A 23,271-nucleotide genomic window follows, 5' to 3' on the forward strand; every position below is an offset into this window, starting at 1 on the left:
ATATGGATCTTTGTCAGCAAGCCGATGTCTCTGCTTTTTAATACACTGTCTGGGTTTGTCATAGCTTTTATCCCAAGAAGCAAGCATCTTTTAATTTCATGGCTGCAGTCACTGTCTGCAGTGATTTTGGAGCCCAAGAATATAAAATCTGCCACTTTTTCCTCATTTATGGCTTCCCTGGTAGCTCAGACAGTAAAGAATCTGCCTGCAATGCAGGAGATGTGGGTTCGATCCCTGGGTTGAGAAGATGCCCTGGAGAAGGGAATGGCAATGTACTCCAGTATTCTTGCCTGGAGAATCCCCATGGACAGAGGAGCCTGGCGGGCCACAGTCCATGGGGTCACAAAGAATCGAACATGACTGAGCTGCTGATAACACAACACAACATTTGCCATGAAATAATGGCAATATATTATAAACATGTTTTCAGGTCAACACATATTCTTCAACAACATGGTTTTTAATAGTGAAGCCAAGACATTTTAACACTTTCAATTGACCATGAGGTGGGATAGCAAAGAAAATCTCTTCTGCTTTTATACCATAGAGCTGGCTCCAAGATAACCACTTATCCAACTTGTAAATAACTCTAAAGAAGAGGTTAAAGGAGAGAATCTAAAACATGTTGTCTCAATAAATGCTAATTAACAGTGGAAGTATGTAAGATACAGATGCATTTTTTTAACAGAATAGTCATACTGCCAGTCCTCTGTCTACCTATTCTGTTAGCACTTGGGTACCACCCACAGTCCAGGGTATTGATGATTGCTTAATAAACTTTTCCACATTATTTAGAGAGTAAAGAGGAGAACTCTTTTATTTAAAAAAAAAAAAAAAAAAAGCACACACACACACACACAAAGAGAAGGAACAAGGGTGAACCCAATCAATTTTGCTTGAATAATTCAAGCTCTGAGACTTAATCATTAACTAGACACTAAACATTGTGTGGGTGTTATTTTAAATGTTCCGGTTAAAGTGTGAACATGCTTGTTAATGAAACCAAAGCAAGGCGAAGCCCCAGCAGTCCCACAGTGCCTGAAGTGATCCTGCAAAACGTGAGTGCTACAGGCTACATGGCAGGGTGTTCTTTGGATAAAGAACCTGGAGGAGGGCTTTGTGAAATTTTGCTGAGGGGACTGGAGATTAGATGTAACTGCAAACACAAATTATTTGAAATACTCAGGAAAAGTTTTACAAAGATGCTAGGAAGTATTCTGACCTTTCAGAAAAGAAATAGGACAGGAGAGGACAGAAATAGAGTGAAAAGAATAAGACAGGATAGGAGTCATTAAACTTAGTCCAACGAATCCTCCAATTCTGGCCTACGAAGGGGAGAATTGATCCAACAGTTAACATTTATAACAACCAGCCCACTCTTACCTTGCTATATCTTACTCCAGAATAACTATAGGTTCAATAATGAAGAACAGAGCCCAAAAGCAAGGTGAATGTCGCAGCAGGGCTTCATGTATAGTAACAGACAAGTATTTTACTATATTGCCTTTCAGCCCAGTTAGCACATCCTGACCCTGAAAATGATTGCCTTGGTTTAGTGCTTTCTGAGAATAAAATGCCGCCAAATGCTTGTCCTCACTTCAGGTCTGGCTCCTGACATGAGTAATACCAGCTATAAAAGCTGATGTAATTAAAAAAAAAAAAAAAGGAGGGGCAAGGGGAGACTTTGTAACTAATAATTGCCTCTGTTACAGAACACTTTACAATATGGGGATACTCTCCTGAGCACTTTGAGCATATTATGCAATGCAATCATTACAACCATATGAAGTAGACAAAGTATCATTTCCATATGTAAATAAGGAAACAGGTTTAGAGATACCTTGGATAACTTGTTAATGACTGCACAGCTAGCAATGACATAGGAGCTGGGAGTCAACACCAGGCCTGAGTCAATGGTTTTAACCAGTATACGAGAGGGGTCAGAAAGATCTGCAGAATTCTATAAACCCAACTCCTCATTCCTGTTGTAACCAGGAAGCAGTGGGCTATAGTTGCTAATTCACATATCTGGATGTTAGAAGTTGACTTCAGGGCAGAAAAGGGAGACACAGATGATGGAGCAGGATCCAGCCAGAAAAAGAGAAATCACTCATGTATTTAAACCAGAAGAACTTTAGCTACAAGAAATGGTTACAGAGGTGATGGAACAGTTGAGCTGAGGAAACAAACAGGGGAGAGTGAGGTGACCCTCAGTTTGGTAGCAGCACCACCTACTACCCCAAGACTGGTGGAAGCTAAAACCAGGCCTAGAGGGAGCTGGAACCATAGAGGAGGTACAAAAAGGGCAGAGAGAGAGGAAGGAGAAGCCTCTTACCTAGAATCTCCCACCATTTGCTGCTGAAACAGAGCTTGTGTTAGACAGCCTGCAGGCATTGTCCGCAAAGATACAGAACAGAGCAGGTGATGAACGTGGACTGGCTATAAACTGGTCAAGGATTTACATGCATATCATCAATGCAGTTTCAGTTTTACCTAAACTATTAAAAAAATAAATAAATAAAGCAAATGTCTTATCTTTGAATAACAATTAAGTGGATTTTAAAGTGGCATGATTTTAACCTAGGAGCAGTTTTTACTACTCCCTTTTCATATTTATTTTGCTTTGTTTTAATTTCTCAAAAACAAAAGGCTAAAATCCCAACCAAAACAACCCTCCTTGTCTAGGGCATGTTTACTTAGGTTCACAGACTAATATTTCCCTCTTGCTTATCAGTGAATCTTGTCTGCTTTGCCCTACCTTTAAATCTTGCGTTTGAATTTCTCTTTAAATTCACAAGCTGAATTTAACAAGCTGTACTATAAATGGAATTTTCAAAAATAAGTTTAGAGTCAATCATTATAAATATTGCCCCCCTATTATAGCAGTTTAGTAAATTTGAATACTGAAAAGAAAGATGCCATTCTTTTATAAATTCCATCAGCAGGAAACATTTGGCAAAAGGCTCCATGCCATGTGTGATGACAAAAACCAAACCAGTTAAGCCAGTGTGTTCTTCTCAGTCGCAAAGTGGGGCTGGAGGTGACACAGCCAGGATCTAGGGACTGGCAGCTGGAGAAATAAGTTGAAGAACCTAGTTATCTTTCTCTGGAAATCTCTCTGCCAAGGTTATCACAACTTATACATTATCAAAGCCAATGGTAAATCCTCAGTCCACATTTCATTTGAACTTTTAGCTGTTTTGACAGCACTACTCACCCCCTTAATTGAAATCTTTTATTAATGTGCCTTCTATACTCTCCTTACATTCTCCTCCTTCAGTCTTCTTTACTAGGTCCTCCTTGTATTCCTCATTTCTAAAAACCAGAGTGTCTCAGGGCTCAATCTTTGGACCTTTTCTCTTTTTTATTTACACCCAGTCTCTAGGTAACCTCAATTAGTCTTTTTTTTTTTTTTTTTTTTAATTTTTTTATTAGTTGGAGGCTAATTACTTCACAACATTTCAGTGGGTTTTGTCATACATTGATATGAATCAGCCATAGATTTACACTTATTCCCCATCCCGATCTCAATTAGTCTTAAAGATTTAAATACTATATATGATGGTTTGAAAAAAAAAACATGTCATGAATTCTTCAACACTTCTCTCATTGAAGACTGGGTCTGCATCTTAAATCTAGGCCAATCTTAGTGAATTATTTGTAACAAATAGAATGTAACAGAAGTGACCATTTAGCTTCCCAGGCTGGCCATGCAGCCTCCCCTTGTCCACTGGAATACTATCATTAGAACCCTGCACTGCCATTAAAGAAGTTCAATTATCATAAGATGTTCAACTGTGCCAAGACTGCCTTGCTAAGGGGGCATATGAAAGAGCCACATGCAGGCACTCAGACAGCAGCTCTGGGCAGTACAACTACCAGACATATGATTGAAGATGCCAGGTGATTCTAGCCTGTACATGTCATCACCCCAACCAAGACTCCAGGTCTTCCCAGCTGACACCATGGTCATTGTAGAGCAGAGACAAACTCTCATCACTGTAACTTTTCCAAATTTCTCAAGCATATCATCCATGAACCTAGTAAAATGATTGTGTTAAGCTACTAAGTTTTGAGTAGTTTGTTATGCAGAAATAGTAGCCAGAATAATTTATAAATGCTGATAACCCCAAATGTGTGTTTTTGAGCTGAGCCTTTACCCTGAATCCCAGACCTAATTTTCTTACTGTCTACTTGACACTTATTTTAAGACAGTATGTTTAAACAGAAGACTTTAACCTGTCCCCTCCAAAAACAAAAGAACCCATGATCCTTCTCCAGAGTACTCCATCTCAGTAAATGGCACCTTCATTTACCCAGATCCTTAGTATTAACCCAAATGCTTCACTTTCTCTCACCCTCCATGACCAGTCTAACAACAAATCCTGTATCTTGAAAGCAGGTATATAATTCAAAATATTTAATAACCAGAATAATATGGGTTCCAACAAATCAGAACAGATGCCAATCTGAACATCAAAACAGACATGTCTTACTGTTGCCTTCATACTCCAGTTCAGAAATTTCCAGTTGCTTCCCATTATAGAAAGAACGGGCTTCCCTGGTGTCTCAGACAGTAAAGAATCTGCCTGCAATACAGGAGATCCAGGTTCCATCCCTGGGTTGGGAAGATCCTCTGGAGAAGGGAATGGCTACCCACCCCAGTATTCTTGCTTGGAGATTTTCAAGGACAGAATTGCCTGGTGGGCTGTAACCCATAGGGTCACACAGAGTTGGACTGACTGAGCACGCACACACGCATACAAAGAATAAAAACCAAGATCCTACTATAGCCTATAAGGCCCTCCATCATTGGGTCTCTGACTCTCTCTCTCATTTCATCTATCATTCTCTGCCCTCAGTCTCTTGTATTCCAACCATGCTATGCCCTATGCTGTTTCCCAACTACCACACACTCCTGCCTCAGAGTGTTTGCAATTTGCCATTCCCTCTGTCTAGAACATTCTTCTGCCATATATCTACATATCATATTCTCCCACTACATTCAAGTCAAACATCACTTCATCAGAGAGACCTTTCCCATATAAGCTATTATCAACAGCAGCCCTCTACCCTGCCTTTCTCTAGCCTCTTATCCTGCTTTTATGTAGCATATGTCTACACAGCATATGCTATATTGTTGTTGTTGTTGTTTATTTGAATATTCCTTATTGCCTGTGTCTCTCCACTAAAATGTAAGCTCCATGAAGGCAGAAATGCTGTGTCATTCACCAACACTTAGTACTAGATACCATGCTCTACTTTCTCCTGGGCTTTGTCTGTATCATGTAAACTGCCCCAGGAGCAGGCGCTGCCTACCAAGCAGGAAATGGAGAGGATTTTTCCTAAGGAAAAAGGTTCCCTGTTACACTGTCTACTAAGATTTTTTAATGCCACCGCTTCTCCAGGATCTTGTTGGCGACCAGTAAGTCGAGTGCCTTTAAGGAAGTAATCTCTAGGATCCTCTCATCCTAATACTACAAGCCTGCAAATACCTAAAGCATAAAGTCACAGACACTTTTCTCTAAGAAAGGTGGATGATATGTGTGCAAAATTCAAACTTTAGAGAAAGAAAAACTTTATGTGCGTTACTGAGGTTGGGAAAATGAGATGTGATGGCCATATCCTTTGTTGTATGATGCCCATCAAGTACCACTAATAACAGCTAATATTAATTATGCATCTTCTATGTCAAGTATCTGGAGAAGGAAATAGCAAACCACTCCACTACTCTTGCCTGGAGAATCCCAGGGACAGAGGAGCCTGGTGGGCTGCCGTCTGTGGGGTCACACAGAGTTGGACACGACTGAAGCGACTTAGCAGCAGCAGCAGCAGCATGTCAAGTACCAAACTAAGGACTTTCCATTCATTGAATCCTCTTAACAACCCTATAGGACAGAAATTATTATTATGTCTTGCCTTAATCAACTCAGGTTCCTCTAGCAAATTACCATAGAATGGTTGGCTTAAACAACAAACTCATTTCCACACTTCTGGAGGCTGGAAATCCAAGATCAAGGTGCTGGACAAACTGGTTCCTGCTGAGAACACTGTTCCTAGTTTTCAGATGGCTGGCTTCTCTTGTACCTTCACATGAAGGAGAGCAGAGAGAAGAAGCAAGCTCTCCCGTGTCCCTTCTTGTAAGGTCACTAGTCCCACCCATAAGGATTTCACCCTCATGACCTTCCCAAAGGCCCTACCTCCTCATATCACCACATTGAAGGTTAGAATTTCAACATACGAATTTTAGAGGTGATACAAACATTTGGTCCATAACATTTCCATATAGAAAAACAAAGGATGAATAGTTTAAGTAACTTTCCAAAGGTTATAAAGTTGATAGGTAGTAAGGTCAGGGTTTCAATCCAGGTGAGATTCATTCTAAGGCCTATGTGCTGAAATGTTTTGCTAACCTGTCTCAGTACAAGTCAGAAAAACTAATAGGAGTTAACTGACTAATTAGACTAAGCTCTCTTGTCTAATAAAAAGAAGGGAAAACTAAAATGACTTGATTATAACCTCAAAACATAAAAGACATTCTCTGGCAGGAGTTTGATCAATTGTTTTCCATATAAAAAAGAGCAAAACCAGAGAGAACAGTTTATTGAAATAGGGTTTTGTCAGGCAGACAAAAAGAGAAACTCTTAATTGTTAGGTTGGCAAACCCCAAAATCAGACACAAAGAGAGATTGTGGAGTTGTAGTATCTGAGGATCTGTAAAATGATCATTTTCAATTCATGAAATCCACCTGCCAGAAGGTGAAGGAGTCAGAACAGATGTGCTCTCCAGGCTCCAATCTGCAATAAGATCCAGTGTGGGGGACCAGTTAAACCCACAGGCATACAGTGGAGCCAGCGATTCTGTTTTAGAACAGACTGTGATCTCTCCCTGACCCAGAGGGCAGCAGCATCAGCACTAAAAGCCAAGTGAATTAAGGCCCTGTCAGCAGTGTTCCTCACAATAAAAAGTATAACAACAACAATAAAAAGTATCAAGACATAAACCCACATGTAGGTTGGTATCTGGAGCACCCCTGGCATTCATGCGAATGAGGGAAATGAAAATTCAAGCAAATTAAATCTGAAATAGCAAGAGGGGCTTTCCTCGAATAAGAAACGTTCCTAACATAACCAAGTACAAGCTGAAATCCCTGCAGAAGATAGGAAACAGTGCAAAACTCTTTGTAAGTATTAAAACTTGAGACTTGTTTCAATCACTTCCTCAGATTCTAGGGTGGTATAGGTCAGGGTAAAAAGCTACAGAATAATATTAAGAAATGATGTTAGAAGAAACAAATTAAGTATTTTTATTTGCTGTAATATTAGATTTTCCTATACCTTGAAACTTGGTTTCTCATAATGATAACATGTTATTCTGTTGATCTTTAGTGGATTGTTTTCTCAGCAATGGTGCTGAATTTCTCTGAACCATCCATACCCTTTTGCTCACCCTGCCTTGTGAGAAGAGAATGACTTATTTAATGACAAGCCACAGTACAAAGTAGTACTGTAGAGCAAACACTTTCTCTATATAAAAAATAAATAGTCCAGGCAGTGATAAAGCTAGAACATTGTCCTCATGAGTACTTCAAACTAAAAATGGAATTCACCATCTCATAAAATTATTAGCTAATCATTAACAAATACAAGAGCAATCATTCTCAATTTTTTCAAACCACTAACCTGTTCTAGTCTCTTCATTCATTCACTCACCATTTACTAAGCCCCCAGTCTGCATTAGGAACAAAGTAAAAAGTATAAGTGGATGTTGTTTAACCTTCATTGTACAAATCCCCAAAGATGCACTTATAAATTATAAGCAAAGGTATCACAATACTGTTAATATCCTTTTAACTGGAAGAGGAAGATTGGTTGGTAGCCGGTGATAAGGCAGAGAAATTTCCCTGAGAAGTTGAATTAGGGTATGCCTTTTGGTAAGCTTTAGGTTACTCACAGAACAGAGCAGACAGAGGGGATTTTTCCAAGTAGGAAGAAAAGAAAAAGCCAACTTCAGTGCTGTGGGAAACAAGCCAGGACAGAAGAAGCAGAGCCCTCCAGGAAGGGATGAGGTACAGACAATGAAATCTAAGTACAGCTAAATGAGATCTTATGTGGGTGATCTAATATCCAGGTGGCCATTTCCATGAGGACAGGGTTGAAAGAAGCAGAGATTGTTATCATATGGGTGCTAGTATAATGGTGGTTCTTCTAGGCTAATAAGAGAGGTGGGAAGAGGATCTATAGGCAGAAACCCAGGATGCAGGAACCTAGGACTCAGCCAACAAGGAATGAACTCATTTCAGAAGGAAACTGGAACAGAAGTTCAAAACCAAGATGCAAAGCCTGACATACAAGGTGACCAAGTAGAATACGGGTCAGGTAGAAGCTCTCTAAGGTGTTTGGGAGCTAAATGTTGCTTTGGACCCACTAAATCCAAGATGCAGAGCTATGATGGTAGAACCATTGCTGCCTAATGGTTAGAGTTGTCAGTGTCTTATAAGGCCAGGCTTAAGAAGGAAATAGCAACCCACTCCAGTGTTCTTGCCTGGAGAATCCCAGGGATGGGGTCGCAGAGAGTCGGACACAACTGAAGTGACTTAGCAGTAGCAGTAGCAGTACCCTATTCAGGGCCTTTATGGGATGGAGCATGGGGATCATCACCGCTGACATCCAGTTAGAACTAGAAGAGCCACAGACTGATGCCACCTGTCTAAAACTAGCTCTCTCCACATCCTACGTGATGCCTAACCCCTTCAGCGATCTGACACCGCTATGAGTTAAGGTTGAGTTGGGGGAACATCTTTTACAGGTTGGATACAATCTAGAGCTTGTATGCACTGGAGCTAAAATTCAATTAATGTTTTCTCCTTTAACTGTCTGCTATGACAATCCTATTCAGAGTGGAACCTCTGAAGGTTAAATAATAAACTGCTGTGGAGCTATGAACCAGCCTTGTAAACGAAAGTCATTAGAAGAAATAATGAAGGCAGAACATCCTCAGCTCAAAGAGCAATCAGATGGTGAGAGTGTCCCTCTATGACAGTTTCTCACCATGTCTCTCCGGCATACTGACTGTGCCAGGCAGCGTACTGGATGCTTCCCAGTCTCTGTGAAGGTTGACAATACAAAGAACCCTCTCTTCAGCTGTCTCTTGTTCCCTCCCTTGGTTTCTACCTTTTAACCCCACTTCAATCTCTGCTAACGTATCTTTCTGCAGCAATTTCCGTTATCTACTTCTTCCCAGATTTCCTCTAACTTCCCTCCCATCCCCCTTTATGCGTTCTTTCTCTTTTCTAGTTTTCTTTCACTTCTCTTTCTTTTTCCTTCTGACTTTCTAACTACTTTCCTTTCCCTTAACTTCTCATAATAATAAATGAAAAATCATTTGTAAATACTTAAGTAGAGTTAACCTGTCTCAATGGAGGAAAATATCCTTTCAAGAAGGTAAATGCATTACCAGGGACAAATAAAAACAAGTTAGAGCTTACTTACACATTCGTATAAATTTAGATGAACTTATCTAGAAGAGGCAGGAAGAGCATGCCAGGTGTAATTTTTCCTGACAATTGGTGGCAGGTAGAGGGATGAAGGAAAAGCTTTTGCTGTGGGACACTCCATAAGGATAGTAAGCATTGGAGAAATCTGAGCAAACGTTCAGTGGGGAGGGGGGTCTGTTCTGAACATTTTTCTCACATCATTTCTTTGATCCTCACAACACCTCTGTGAATTAAGTAGCATTATCGATAATATCTCCAGATGCGGAAACAGGTGTAGAAAGTAAGTGACAGAGGAAGAATTGAGACCCAATCTGTCTGTTACCAAAGTCCATGGTGACAAATCAAAGAGAAACTTCACTAGCTTGATAGTTCTGTTAGAACTATCTGTTAGAACAGTAGTAAAAAGGAACCACAGAAAGATATTCTGAGAGCTCATGGTCCCACTGGACTATTCCCATTTAGCTTCACATTTGTGGTCCCTACCAGTGTGCTGGCACGGACCAGGGCGCTGAATAAATGATTACAGAACGCATGAACAGGATTCAAAGCAGCAAGCCCTGGAGTTTCTGAACTGGAAAAATCATTATCGTACCCAATTCAGGGGTCATGCAGCCTCTGGGTAAACATTCCCAGGGACAATCCTCCTACAAAATAAGAGTCACCATTGAGCCACATTTTTGATACAACAGTTTAAGGCCTTAAACTCCCATGTAGGCAGAGGCTTTAAAATAGCTTTCTGATAATCCCACTTTTATAACATTTCATCTGTCATTAATTCTTTAAACATCACCAGAATGTAATGTGAACAGACTTAATGATGCTGGATTGCTTAAAGATAGTTAAGATGGTTAAGTTTTGTGCATTTTTCACAAGTAAAAAATTTTAAAATCATCATAATATGAACATATATGTCTATAAAATATATATAATTTTAAAATATATAATCTTGCAAGTTAGTGGCATGGACAAGTAAGCTACTTGTTTTATTTCAGAAAAAAATTAAAATTCGAAGGATGACTAAGCAAGCCTGTTTGTCTGGGGATTGGGGCTTAGCTGTTAACTGTGCTGAATACCACATTAGTGCCACTTTTACATCTACTCTTCTGGAAGTTTTAATAACTCATATTTCTCTTCAGCCTTCTGTGTAAATGTAAGTTTGAATTTTCTACAGTAGTTCAGTTCAGTTGCTCAGTCATGTCTGACTCTTTGCAACCCCATGGACTGCACCACGCCAGGCCTCCCTGTCCATCACCAACTCCTGGAGGTTACTCAAACTCATGTCAATTGAGTCGGTGATGCCATCCAACCATCTCATCCTCTGTCATCCCCTTCTCCTCCCACCTTCAATCTCTCCCAGCATCAGGGTCTTTTCCAATGACTCAGTTCTTCCATCAGGTGGCCAAAATATGGGAGTTTCAGCTTCAGCATCAGTCCTTCCAATGAATATTCAGGACTGATTTCCTTTAGGATGGACTGGTTGGATCTTCTTGCAGTCCAAGAGACTCTCAAGAGTCTTCTCCAACACCACAGTTCAAAAGCATCAATTCTTCGGTGCTCAGCTCTTTTTGTAGTCCAACTCTCACATCCATACATGACCACTGGAAAAACCATAGTCAAAGCTAGACAGACGTTTGTTGGTAAAGTAATGTCTCTGCTTTTTAATATGCTGTCTCGGTTGCTCTATAGTAGTTAGCATTTTACAATTACAGCTCTCCCTCAGTATCTGACAGGGGCTGGTTCCAGGATACACCCCCTCTCTCCCCCCCACCCCCACCCCCGCCTTGAATACCAAAATCCACGGATGCTCATGTTTCTCATATAAAATGCTTAGTATCTGCATATAACCTATGCATATCCTCCATGTACTTTTTCTTGGGGGAGGGGATATTACTTTTTCAAATATATTTTTAAAAATTTTTGTTGGAGTGTAGTTGATTTCCCATGTTGTGTGAGTTTCGGGTGTACAGCAAAGCAAATCAGTTATACTTATAGATAGATCCACTCTTTTTTAGATTCTTTTTCCAGTTAGGCCATTACAGAGTTCTGAGTAGAGTTCCCTATGCTTTACAGCAGGTCTTTACTACTTATCTATTTCTTCTTTATACTTTAAGTCATTTTTAGCTTACTTAGGTGGCGCAGTGGTAAAGAATCCTCTTGCCAATGCAGTCACAAGAGATTCTGATTCGACCCCCATGTCAGGAAGGTCCCCTTGAAAAGGAAATGGTAACCCACTCTAGTGTTCTTGCCTGGAAAATTCCATGGACAGAGGAGCCTGGTGAGCTACAGTCCACAGGGTTGCAAAGAGTTGGACGTGACTGAGCAACTGAGCACTCATACTCAGCTTACTTATAATCACTAAGACAATGCAAATGCTATGTTAATGGTCATGTATACAATGTAACTGATATAATAACTGTAACTGTTATAATAACTGCAAATAATTCAAGTTTTTCTTATTGGAACTTTCTGAAATTTTAAAAAATATTTTGATTGCACACGTAGATGTGGAACCCACGAATACTGAAGTGTTGGTCGCTCAGCTGTGTCCAGCTCTTTGTGACTCTATGCACTGTAGCCCACCAGGCTCCTCTGTCCATAGAATTCTCCAGGCAAAAATGCTGGAGTGGGTAGCCATTCCCTTCTCCAGGGGATCTTCCCAACCCAAGGATCGAACCCTGGTCTTCTGCCTAGCAGGCAGATTCTTTACCGTCTGGGCCACCAGGGAAGCCTACAAATACTGAAGAGCCCACTGTAATTCAGTTTGATCGTTTGTATTCTAACCTAATTGTTTCTTCAATGACACTTTTATTTGGGAATATTCATACATCAGGTGACATATTTGTTAAGATACTCTCATTAAGAGATTTATTCTCTGTATGTCAGAGTGATTCATATGTATATTTAATCTAACTTGGATTCTCAGCTGTATAGAAGGAATATACATGATTGGCTCATACCAAGTTTCAAGACAGAAGAATGATTATTGTGCCTATTTTATTGGTCATGAAACTAAAACTCAAATCATGAAGAATTTAGCTGAGGTGTTACAGCAACAGTGGGAAGATATTAAAGACATGATCATGACTTAGAAATTGATGCTTGTGTTTCAGAATCTATCACTTCTCTTACACTGTCATTACATGACCAATTGGTTTTTAGAGTCCATGCTCAACAGATGTTTTATTAACTTGGGATATTTTAATGCTAATGTACAAGAGTTTCACTTATGGGAAGAAGAAAGCAACATGTTTTTAATGTGTTTATTTGCAGTTAGAATGGGCTTCCCTGGTGGCTCAGATGATAAAGAATCTGCCTGCAATGTGGGAGACCAGGATTCGATCCCTAGGTTGAGAAGATCCCCTACAGAAGGGAATGGCTACCCACTCTAGTATTCTTGCCTGGAGAATTCCATGGACAGAGGAGCCTGGTGGGCATTCAGAATGAGGGAGAAATGAAACTATCATAACACAGAATTTTGGAATCATGCATTTGAAAATACTTCTTGGGATCTTGTCACAGGTCCAGTATAGGAATCATAAAGTCTCTGCTTAGAGATCCCAGACCACCTGACCTGCCTCCTGAGAAATCTATATGCAGGTCAAGAAGCAACACTTAGAACTGGACGTGGAACAACAGACTGGTTCCAAATTGAGAAAGGAGTACATCAAGGCTGTATGTTGTCATCCTGCTTATTTAACTTATATGCAGTGTACATCATGTGAAATGCCAAGCTGGATAAAACACAAGCTGGAATCAAGATTGCTGGAGAAACAGCAATAACCTCAGATATGCAGATGACAACACTCTTATGGCAGAAAGTGAAGAAGAACTAAAGAGCCTCTTTATGAAAGTGAAAGAGGAGAGTGAAAAAGTTGACTTTAAATTCAACATTCAGAAAACTAAGATCATGGCATCTGGTCCCATCACTTTATGGCAAATAGATGGGGAAACAATGGAAGTGAGAGACTTTATTTTGGGGGCTCCAAAATCACTGCAGATGGTGACTGCAGCTACAAAATTAAAAGACACTTGCTCCTTGGAAGAAAAGCTATGACCAACCTAGATAGCATATTAAAAAGCAGAGACATTAGTTTGCCATCAAAGGTCTGTCTAGTCAAAGCTATGGTTTTTCCAGTGGTCATGTACGGATGTGAGAGTTGGACTACAAAGAAAGCTGAGCACCGAAGAATTGATGCTTTTGAACTGTGGTGTTGGAGAAGACTCTTGAGAGTCCCTTGGACTGCAAGGAGATCCAACCAGTCCATCCTAAAGGAAATCAGTCCTGAATATTCATTGGAAGGACTGATGCTGAAGCTGAAACTCCCATACTTTGGCCACCTGATAGAAGAACTGAGTCATTGGAAAAGACCCTGATGCTGGGAGAGATTGAAGGTGGGAGGAGAAGGGGATGACAGAGGATGAGATGGTTGGATGGCATCACTGACTCGATGGACATGAGTTTGAGTAACCTCTGGGAGTTGGTGATGGACAGGGAAGCCTGGCATGCTGCAATCCATGGGGTCACAGAGTGAGACATGACTGAGCAACTGAACTGAACAGAGAGATCCCGGTGATAAGCAGCTTATTGTTTTTCAAGGTTGTCTTTGAAAATGAAAATGAATGTCGCTCAGTCATGTTCGACTCTTTTTGACCCCATGAACTATACAGTCCATGGAATTCTCTAGGCCAGATTACGGGAGTGGGTAGCCTTTCCCTTCTCTAGGGGCTCTTCCCAACCCAGGGATCAAACCCAGGTCTCCCGCATTGCAGGCAGATTCTTTACTAGCTGAGCCACCAGGGAAGCCAAAGGACGCTGGAGTGGGTAGCCTATCCCTTTTCCAGTGGATCTTCCCAACCCAGGAATTGAACTGGGGTTGTCTGCCTTGCAGGCAGATTCTTAACCAACTGAGCTATCAGGGAAGCCCAAGGTCTTCTCTATTGCTAAATAATTCTACTTTTTACTATGAATAATAAGTAATATATTGCACCAGTTAGCAACTGATGTTGTTGCATAACAAACCACTTCAGAATTTAATGGCTTAACACATTGTTTATAAAGTTCATGAAACTAGAGTTAGCAGTCCAAGCTCTACTTGGCAGTTCTTCTGCTGTTCTTCATGCCCCTGTGGTCAGATCCAAATGGGTTCTGTTACTCTTGGGGGGGTTCTCACACATGTCTAGAGCCTTAGGTGGGACAACTGAGCTGACTTTGCTCTGATCCACATGGTCTCACATTCTCCAGCAGACTAGCATGGACTTGTTCCCATGGCAAAAGGCAGGAGCCCCAATAGTGCAAGTAGAAACACACAAGCCCTCTAAAAGCCTAGGGTTGGAATCAGCACACCATCATTCTGCCATACTGTGTTGGCCAAAGCAAATCACAAATCCAACCTATATTCAGAGAATTGGGAAGTGGACTCTACCTCTGAATAGAAGAAGATACATTATAAAGAGTGTGGACACATGGAAGTAAGAATGATTGTGACCATTTTTGACACCTACCACATATATCATAAAAATTACATTTAGGGGCTTCCCCAGAGACCCAGCTATAAAGAATCTACCTGCAATGCAGGGGACACAGGAGATACGGGTGCAATCCCTGAGTAGGGAAGATCCCCTGGAGAAGAAAATGGCAACCCACTCCAATATGCTTGCCTGGGAATTCGCTGGACAGAGGAGCCGGCTGGGCTACAGTCCACAGGGTTGCCAAGATTTGGACGCAACTGAGCAACTAGAAAAAAATAAAATTGCATTTAGGAGATGTTGGGTATGTTATTCAGGATATAAGAGATGACATGCAAAATGTCTAAAGGACAACCAGTATGAAATGAACACTAAACATTCCAGAATGGATGACAACTGTAAACAAGATAAAGACACACTAATGTATACTTGTTGACTTGAAGGATGTGATACTCAAAACAAATATATACTCAAAAGATATAGCAAGTTACCTTAACATTGACTGAAACTTTGAACTTCTAGCAAAGAACTCAAGTTAAATCTGCATAGCTTCAAACTTAAGTTGACCCAAAGGCCAACTTTGTGTTTTTCCACTGGAAGCCTGAATTTGATTCTGAGATCCTTTCACTCCTCTGCATGGATAGGTCATATCCACTGTATTTGGATGATTGAGAAATTCAGTAAATTTACATAAAATGTTTGTTCTAAAAATATGAAGATATGAAGCAAAAGATCCAAAGGGGACAGACAGCAAGAGATGGTTTGCCTCAAAGCCAAAATTTGTCTACTTCATAGCTTCTTAGACAAGGGCAGAAACACAGTACTTCTCAGATTAGTCACAGAATGGGTGGGGGCTCAGAGAGGGGAAGGACATCTAAAGAGAAGAATATAGTGAGTGTTTATCATACCAGGTGCCTTACCCTTTGGTGAGGGATGAGAGAGCCCTGAGTGAGTCTCCACTCTTAAGAAGGAGGTTCAGGCTTTATCTCATTTTTCTAGCTGGAGTCCAGAAGGGCATCTTTCCTTGTACACCAAATATTTCATCCCAGAGCAGTGATTCCCTCCACTCATATAGATTGGCTGAAAAAGGTATCCTTAAACCTGAAAATCTATACCAAAGCCTGGTTTTTGGTTTAGAGTAAGGGATGAAGGAAGAAGAGTAGAGAGAAGACTAGAGGCCAATGCTATATGCTGTTTAACATTTTACAAAATACTTGTGCACACAAATCCTCTTAACACATCCTGAACTTTCAGAAATCCCTGTGAATTTACTTTAATAGTCAACTTTGCATAAAGTATCTCTATTGACTGTATTCGTAAGTAAGTTGGAATTCTGTGGTTGCAAGCAACAGAAACCATTGCTAAAATAAGGAATTTCCTGGAAGATTATGAGATAGCTCACAAAATCAAAGGAAAGCCAGAATCACCCAGGCAGATGTTAGGATATAGGCCGCAAGAACTAATGTCTTGTTTAGCACATGTCTTCCAGCTGCTGAGGACAGAATAAATCAGCTTCAACATTTTTGATCTTTGTATCATAGGATATAAGAACCAAATTTTACGAAAACAATGTTTAGCTGACCTAGCTTGATTGCATGTTCATCCCCTGGACAGAGAAAGTCATGGAACCTAATGAACTAATTTGAGTAGAGAGGACTCACTTCTCATTTTCCAAAGGAATAGGAAAGACGGCAGGGTTTTTCAAAAGAGTCCACTGCAATATCATAGCACAGTATCTTTAAAGTGCTGAGTGAGGACATGCAGTGAGGTTAAGGTGACCTGGGGACTGTAATGTGTAATAGTCTAACAGACAACCTCAGAAGAATGTATTGAGTTAGAACAGTCTATGTGAATGGTTGAGAAACTCAGTAAATCTACAAAACACAATTGTTCTAAAAATGTACTTGGCACTTGTTTTGAGCAGGAAAGTAAGACAAATAGGCTTAAAAATGATTGCCTAAAGGAAGAAGTTTTTATTATACTGACAATCCTCTAGAAATAGGAGATCGTCCCATGCTATACCACTCTGTGCAGGGCCACAGAGGGATGCACCAAATAAGATGAGACAGCAGGGGGGGTAGGCAGGAGCTTTTATTTCAGTTATACAGGAAAGAATGGCAGAAGCAAGCAGTACAAGCTTATGATTGGATAGTTTGAATAGCTTTAACAGGCTCTGCTCTGTAGGGATGGTTCCCAGTTGTCCAGTACCCAGTCCTGTGGTGATTAGGGCAGAAGACAGTATCCCAGACTGAAGAAGTATGAGAAAAGGAAACTGGTGGAGGAGGTTGGTTGCCTATCAAAAGCATGCTAGCAAGACAGTTGTTGGTCTCTCTAGGAATTAGTTAACCCTGGGAAGGCAGTTCCCCAGATCTGTAGGGCTCCAAATACTAGAGCATGAAGAGTACAGAAAGTAAGAAAAAGAATAGTTAAAACAGCTGTATTCTTTGGGCGGCCATGTGAAGATATATGAAGATCCTAGATAAGTGGTATACAGTGTGGAATGAAGTCTTTACTATTGTTGCCTTTTAGTTGCTAAGTGTCTGTCTTTTGTGACCCATGGACTGCAGCCCACCAGGCTCCTCTGTCCATGAGATTTCCCAGGCAAGAATGCTGGAGTGGGTTGCCATTTCTTTCTTCAGGGGATCTTCCTGACCCAGGGATTGAACCTGCATCTCTTGCATTTCCTGCACTGGCAGGCGAGTTCTTTACCACTGAGCCATCTGGGAAGCCCCAGAACCTCATTCTAAGTTCCATTTTCTGACCATCTGATATGCTGTAGGCACAGTCTGTTGAACCTCCTTCCAATACTCCAGTTCCTCTTCTCTTCCTCTAGCCTTATCATGCTCAGATTCTTGAGTTTATCAAAGTAGTTGCTATAGCCACAATTATTGTCTGAATCTGCTTTTAAACATGTTATGATATATGCAATCATACATTAATAATCTATTTTAAGATATAAACAATCTTATTTATATTATAGATTTATGGATGTATGATCTTCCAACTTGATGCCAAATATAATAAATCCTCAGTGATTTAAAATGTTTAGCATATGAAACTAGTCATTTTTTTTTCTACTTTGATGTTCCTGTCTTCACATTTGCTCCAATTCCTCTACTAGAATCACATTCTTATTTATTTTCTCTCTGTGCATTCTTGGGATATTTCTGCTCAGTAGAAATGCAATATCAAGCTTCACTGCTTTATTAAATATATCAAACATCAGAATCTCTGAATGGTGAGCCAAAAGTTGCCAAAGGATATATTTCTTTTGTCTGTTGTAAATTATGCCAGCAGGCTCAACAGAGTGGTAATGACTGTGTTTTATATTATTTACTAAATATGTGAGAACTGATCTTTGTAAGGACCTCAGTATCCTGTAGCTTTATGACATCATCAAGAGAAATTTAAGTATTTTTTATTTTATCCACAAATGAAGTATATGTTTTCATTGGCTTTACTTCTACCAAGTTTGGTTAATCCTTTTCAAACCAGGGAATTCATACTTAATATATATATACTTTCCTTAACACAAAATCTTCAGTATTTTACATTAACACACAGTTTATCTGTCCTTTCATCGTGTTCACCCAGATTGTGCCAATTTACACTTTACCATACCAAATTTCATTTGTGATTCCAATTTTGTTTTTTGATTTTCAACAGCGGTTGAAAGTGAGTTAGCAGAAGCACTTTGAATGGTTTCTTTTGTAAATAGTGATGATGTAATGTTCCCCACAATTATTTCCTGTAAAATTATTTGGTTTTATGTTGATAGAAAAGGAAACACAGCTAACATTGACTCTCTGTGTTTGAAATTGATTCTCCAGTATCTTCACATGACTATGCATACTTGTGTGCTTAGTCACTCAGTCATGTCTGACTCTTTGCGACCCCATGGACTATAGCCCACCAGGCTACTCTGTTCATAGGATTCTCCAAGCAAGAATCCTGGTGTGAGTAGCCATTCCCTTCTCCAAGCAATCTTCCCAACTGAGGGATCAAACCCAGGTCTCCTGCCTTGTAGGCGGATTCTTTATTGTCTGAGTCACCAGGGAAGCCCTTACATGACTATGTCTACCCCTACATGTCAAGCTTTTAAGTCTGACTTTTATTCATTGTATAAACCTGGAAAAATTGCTATTTTTTAAAATTTCCATTCCCTCATATATGAAAGTTAATAATTTAGCTACCACAGAGTACATTGTGAAATTCCACTTAAGAAACCACCATGGCAATATGCTGCTTTGAGAAAGAGAAGAACCTCCATGAATAGTGGGTTGTTTCAGTGTTCCTTTTAACACCTCTCCACAAACCCACAATTCTGATACACAGGTTTCTGCCCAGTTCTAGAATTTCACATTTTCTCCTTTTATGAAGTAACAATTTCTCATGAAGTTTAGTAATATACTGCTCATTCTGTGTCTCTACTTCCTAAATAAACATATGGCATGGATTCAAATGCCTGAACTCTAGGAACTTCAATAAACTGAGATTGTTTAAACAAAACTGTTAGTGAATCATTATGCTATCCCTTTCCCATGAGGCTGTAGAATTTTAGCTTTGAAGGGAACATAAAGAATATCCAGGCCAATCTCTGCATTTTAGAGATGAGAAAAATTGCACTTTGGGGATCTCAAGGAATCTTGAAATTTGCCCAAAGTGGCAAGACTAGTAAATGACAGATCTGTAAGTGTATAGTTTTAAAAACATGTAATATTGATATTTACTTCTTTTTAAAAAAAAAAAATTATTTGAAGCACCAGATCTTAGCTGTGGCACACATGATCTTCGTTTCATCATGTGGGATCTTTTGTTGTAGCGTATGGATTCCCTAGTTGTGGCTCACGGGCTCGGGAGCTGTGGCGCATGGACTTAGATGCTTCACAGTATGTGGGATATTAGTTTCCTGACCAAAGATCGAACCTGTGTCCCCTGTATTGCAAGATGGATTCTTAACCCCTGGACCACCAGGCAAGTCCCTTTATTTCATTTGCATTAGTTTATTTAAAAAAAAAAATCTGAAGACTAATATAGCCTGGTTAAATTTTTTAAGTCTCCAAATACAACTAAGGGAGTTCCCTGGTGGACTCGTGGTTAGGATTCTAGGCTTTCACTGTTGCAACCTGGGTTCAGTCCCTGGATGTGGAACTGAGATCCTGAAAGTCAAAAAACAAACAAGCAAACACAACTAAAATAACCTGCTGTGTCTCATTTTTTTTTTTTTAATCAAAGAATTCCTACTGGGGCTTGTGCCTTTAAGAATGTTTCTATGAAATCATTACTCAGAGGTGATATTCAACGTATTTAACAACAGGATATCATAGACATTGCCCAACAATTGGTCTGTCTGTTCTGGTTCTACCAGCTGCATATGACCTTGGGTATAGTACTCAAAAATAGACAAGGAGCCCCATGTTAGAAATAAAAAAAAAAATCCTGAGAGGTTGTCACAACACAAGGCAAACAGTACCAAGTAACACTATAATATTTTCACTATCACGTTTGTTACGCACAATTTGTTCTTTCTCAAAAGTTTAAAGAGGAAACAAAGGACTTTTTTTTCCCACAGTAGGATTAAAGATAATCCTACTGGACTAACTGTTAGATTTACCTGTTGGTAACAGTGACAGAACTGAACTTCTGGAGCTGGTAAAATTGATTGCCTCCTCAAGTTAGAACTTTTAATGTATTATAAAGTAAACTCTGGATATATTTATCCATGTATTTACTTTGTAGTTGTTACACTGGGTTTGGGCAGTGAGCACATAATAATATACTTTGTTAGCAAACTTGAATAGGGGTTAAATTTGTGTTTTTTGATATACTACAAAACTTCATAAACAATGGCAATATGTATTTCCCAAAGTCAATATGGGAATGCACTGTGGTGCTGGCTTTACTGAACAAGTCTGAGTTTGTGGCAGGAACACGTTTAGTTTTCCTGTATTTCTGTTATTTGGAGGAATCAGGCGAAGTGTTTTGTTGTTCTCTCCCTTCCATCAACCTAGAAGAAATTTTAGAGAAACATAAAATTTTAGTATTATATTAGAAGGGAACCTAGAAGTGTAGTATAATTTTCCATACAATGCAAACCCCCTTCTGCCAGCATCCCTGAAAAATCTTAACCCAGATGCTTCCTGAATATTTTTGATGATGGGTAGTTCAGTGCTTCTTTTCCTTACTCAGGAGCTCTGGTTGTATAAAGATCTGTGTTAACCCTTAATCTGTGTTTTTGAAAGTGTGGTCTCTGGACCAGTAGCATTAACATGGCCTAAATATTTGTTAGAAACACAAATTCTCAAGCCTCCACTCCAGACTGATTGACTAAGAAAGTCTAAGAAAGGAGCCCAGTAGTAGTTTAACAAGCCCTCCAGGTGATTTTGATGCATGCTGAAGTTTGAGAACCACTGCCCTATATACAACCTCATACAACAAAATTAACAAGGACACTGTGTTTTAGCCTTTTGGGTTGCGGATATCAGAAATCTAGCTATAAATTTAGCTTTAGCATAAGAGGGTATATCCTAGTTCATGAGGCTTGTGATAAGGGGTTACTTCATAGGATCCAAGGAATTGATCTGGACCTACAAGATATGGGCTTCTGGGACTGAAAAGAAGGCAAAAAAACGTCTTACTCTTGTCCGTGGTCAGTACTGCGTACCCTGGCTCCACTGCCTGCCGCCCTCCCCCCGCCCCACCCTCAGCCCACAAGTTGCTCATTTCTGTCTCTGCTTAATTTCATCCTCTACTACAGAAGGCTTCTGTTCACCCTGAAGATGTCAACCTTCTACCCTCCCACCCTTACAACACCCTTCATAAGCCTTGAGCACCTGCCCTTAGGGGCAGGACTATGACTCAGACTCCAAATCCAGAAATCCCAGAGAAGGACTCCTAGAGCAGGAAACATTAACCAAAGAAAGTCTTGAGAAATCTTGCTGGGCCAACAAACAACAATAGTTACTGCCGTTTATTACGTAAACTATAGTCAATCTTACTTGGTTTTACTTACTTGGCTGCACATGGGCTTTCATTGCTGCACGTGGGCTTTCTCTCCTTGCAGCGAGCAGGGGCTACTCTCTAGTTGTGGTGCAAGGACTTTCCATTGTGGTAGCTTCTTTCTTGTTACAGAGCAGGGACTCTGGAGCACATGGGCTCCGGCATTTGTGGCTCTCGGGCTCTAGAGCTTAGTAGTTGTGGGGCACAGACTTAGTTGCTGCTTGGCATGTGGGATCTTCACAGACCATGGATCGAACCTCTGTCCCCCGCTGCATTGGCAGGCAGATTCTTAACCACTGGATCACCAGGTCCCAAGCTTATTTTGGTAAAGGAAGTTTAGAAAGACTAGTCACCTTGCCCAAATCACTTGTCAGTGAAATTGAAACCCTCAAAACTTTAAGTGATAATATTTAAGACTACAATGTAGTCACTCTTTTACCAAAGATGTCCCTAGAAAATTTATGTTTGGATTTTAAGTCAACATATTTGTACTGAACTTTCTTCCCCCCACCATGAAAAAAAAAATAGTTTTATAAAAATAACTTCATGAGCCTGCAGTAAAACAATGGTGAAAGAAATACAATTTTCCTATGGCAGACAGACGGTTGAGATTTTTCTGCATTTATGTCATTCAAAAATGATTGTTATAAACTTCCAACTTGGCAGGCATGTACTCCCAATGGAGGAAAAGAAAAAATCAAGCCAATCTAAAGTCATAAAAATTTAAATAAAGTAGTTAAGAATAAGCACAAGAGAGGACATTTTTACGGATTTTCACAAGAACTTTGACTTAGGGCTTCCTGATTCCAAAAAATTACAACTTAGGGATTTGACTTTAGCAAAGTGACAATTTTTCTTTGGATACACCTTCTACCTAAACTCAAAAAATATATATAGTAATGAAGCACAAGCATTAGGAACGTACATTATCCAAGCATAAGGAATTACAAAGTTTTCATAGCAATGTTCAGTTGACCTCTTTACCCATAAATTGATCTTCCCATTTTCCCCTTTGTATGGTATACAATAGCATAGCACAGTATGCTTTATATTTTTAGGGCATGTTATAAGTCATATTGAATGTGCTCTATAGTTGAATCAACATAAGAATTTGAACTCTGGAATTTCCTGGTCTTGAATGTGTAAATTCACAAGACTGTTGTGTTACACTATTTATGGACAGTTTCATAAAAACAAGCACCATTCTAGGTTTTTTCTACTCTATGTTTCCTTTCACCCATTAGGTCACTGTGGCTTTCCACAGCAGCCTGGGACAAGGGATTCTGTCAGCCAAAGCAGAGTTGAGCTA

General features: G+C 39.9%; 1 long non-coding RNA gene across 1 annotated transcript in view; it reads left to right on the plus strand.

Moving 5' to 3' along the window:
• The first annotated feature begins 954 nt into the window (after nt 1–954).
• LOC122707933 overlaps nt 955–23,271 on the plus strand; it is a 101,464-nt gene continuing 79,147 nt past the window's right edge. Inside the window, exon 1 of the long non-coding RNA XR_006344963.1 lies at nt 955–1,058. This is a non-coding gene — a long non-coding RNA (uncharacterized LOC122707933). The remainder of the gene's footprint in view (nt 1,059–23,271) is intronic.

The sequence above is a fragment of the Cervus elaphus genome, chromosome 14 (genome assembly GCF_910594005.1).
Source record: "Cervus elaphus chromosome 14, mCerEla1.1, whole genome shotgun sequence".
Classification (NCBI taxonomy): Eukaryota; Metazoa; Chordata; class Mammalia; order Artiodactyla; family Cervidae; genus Cervus; species Cervus elaphus.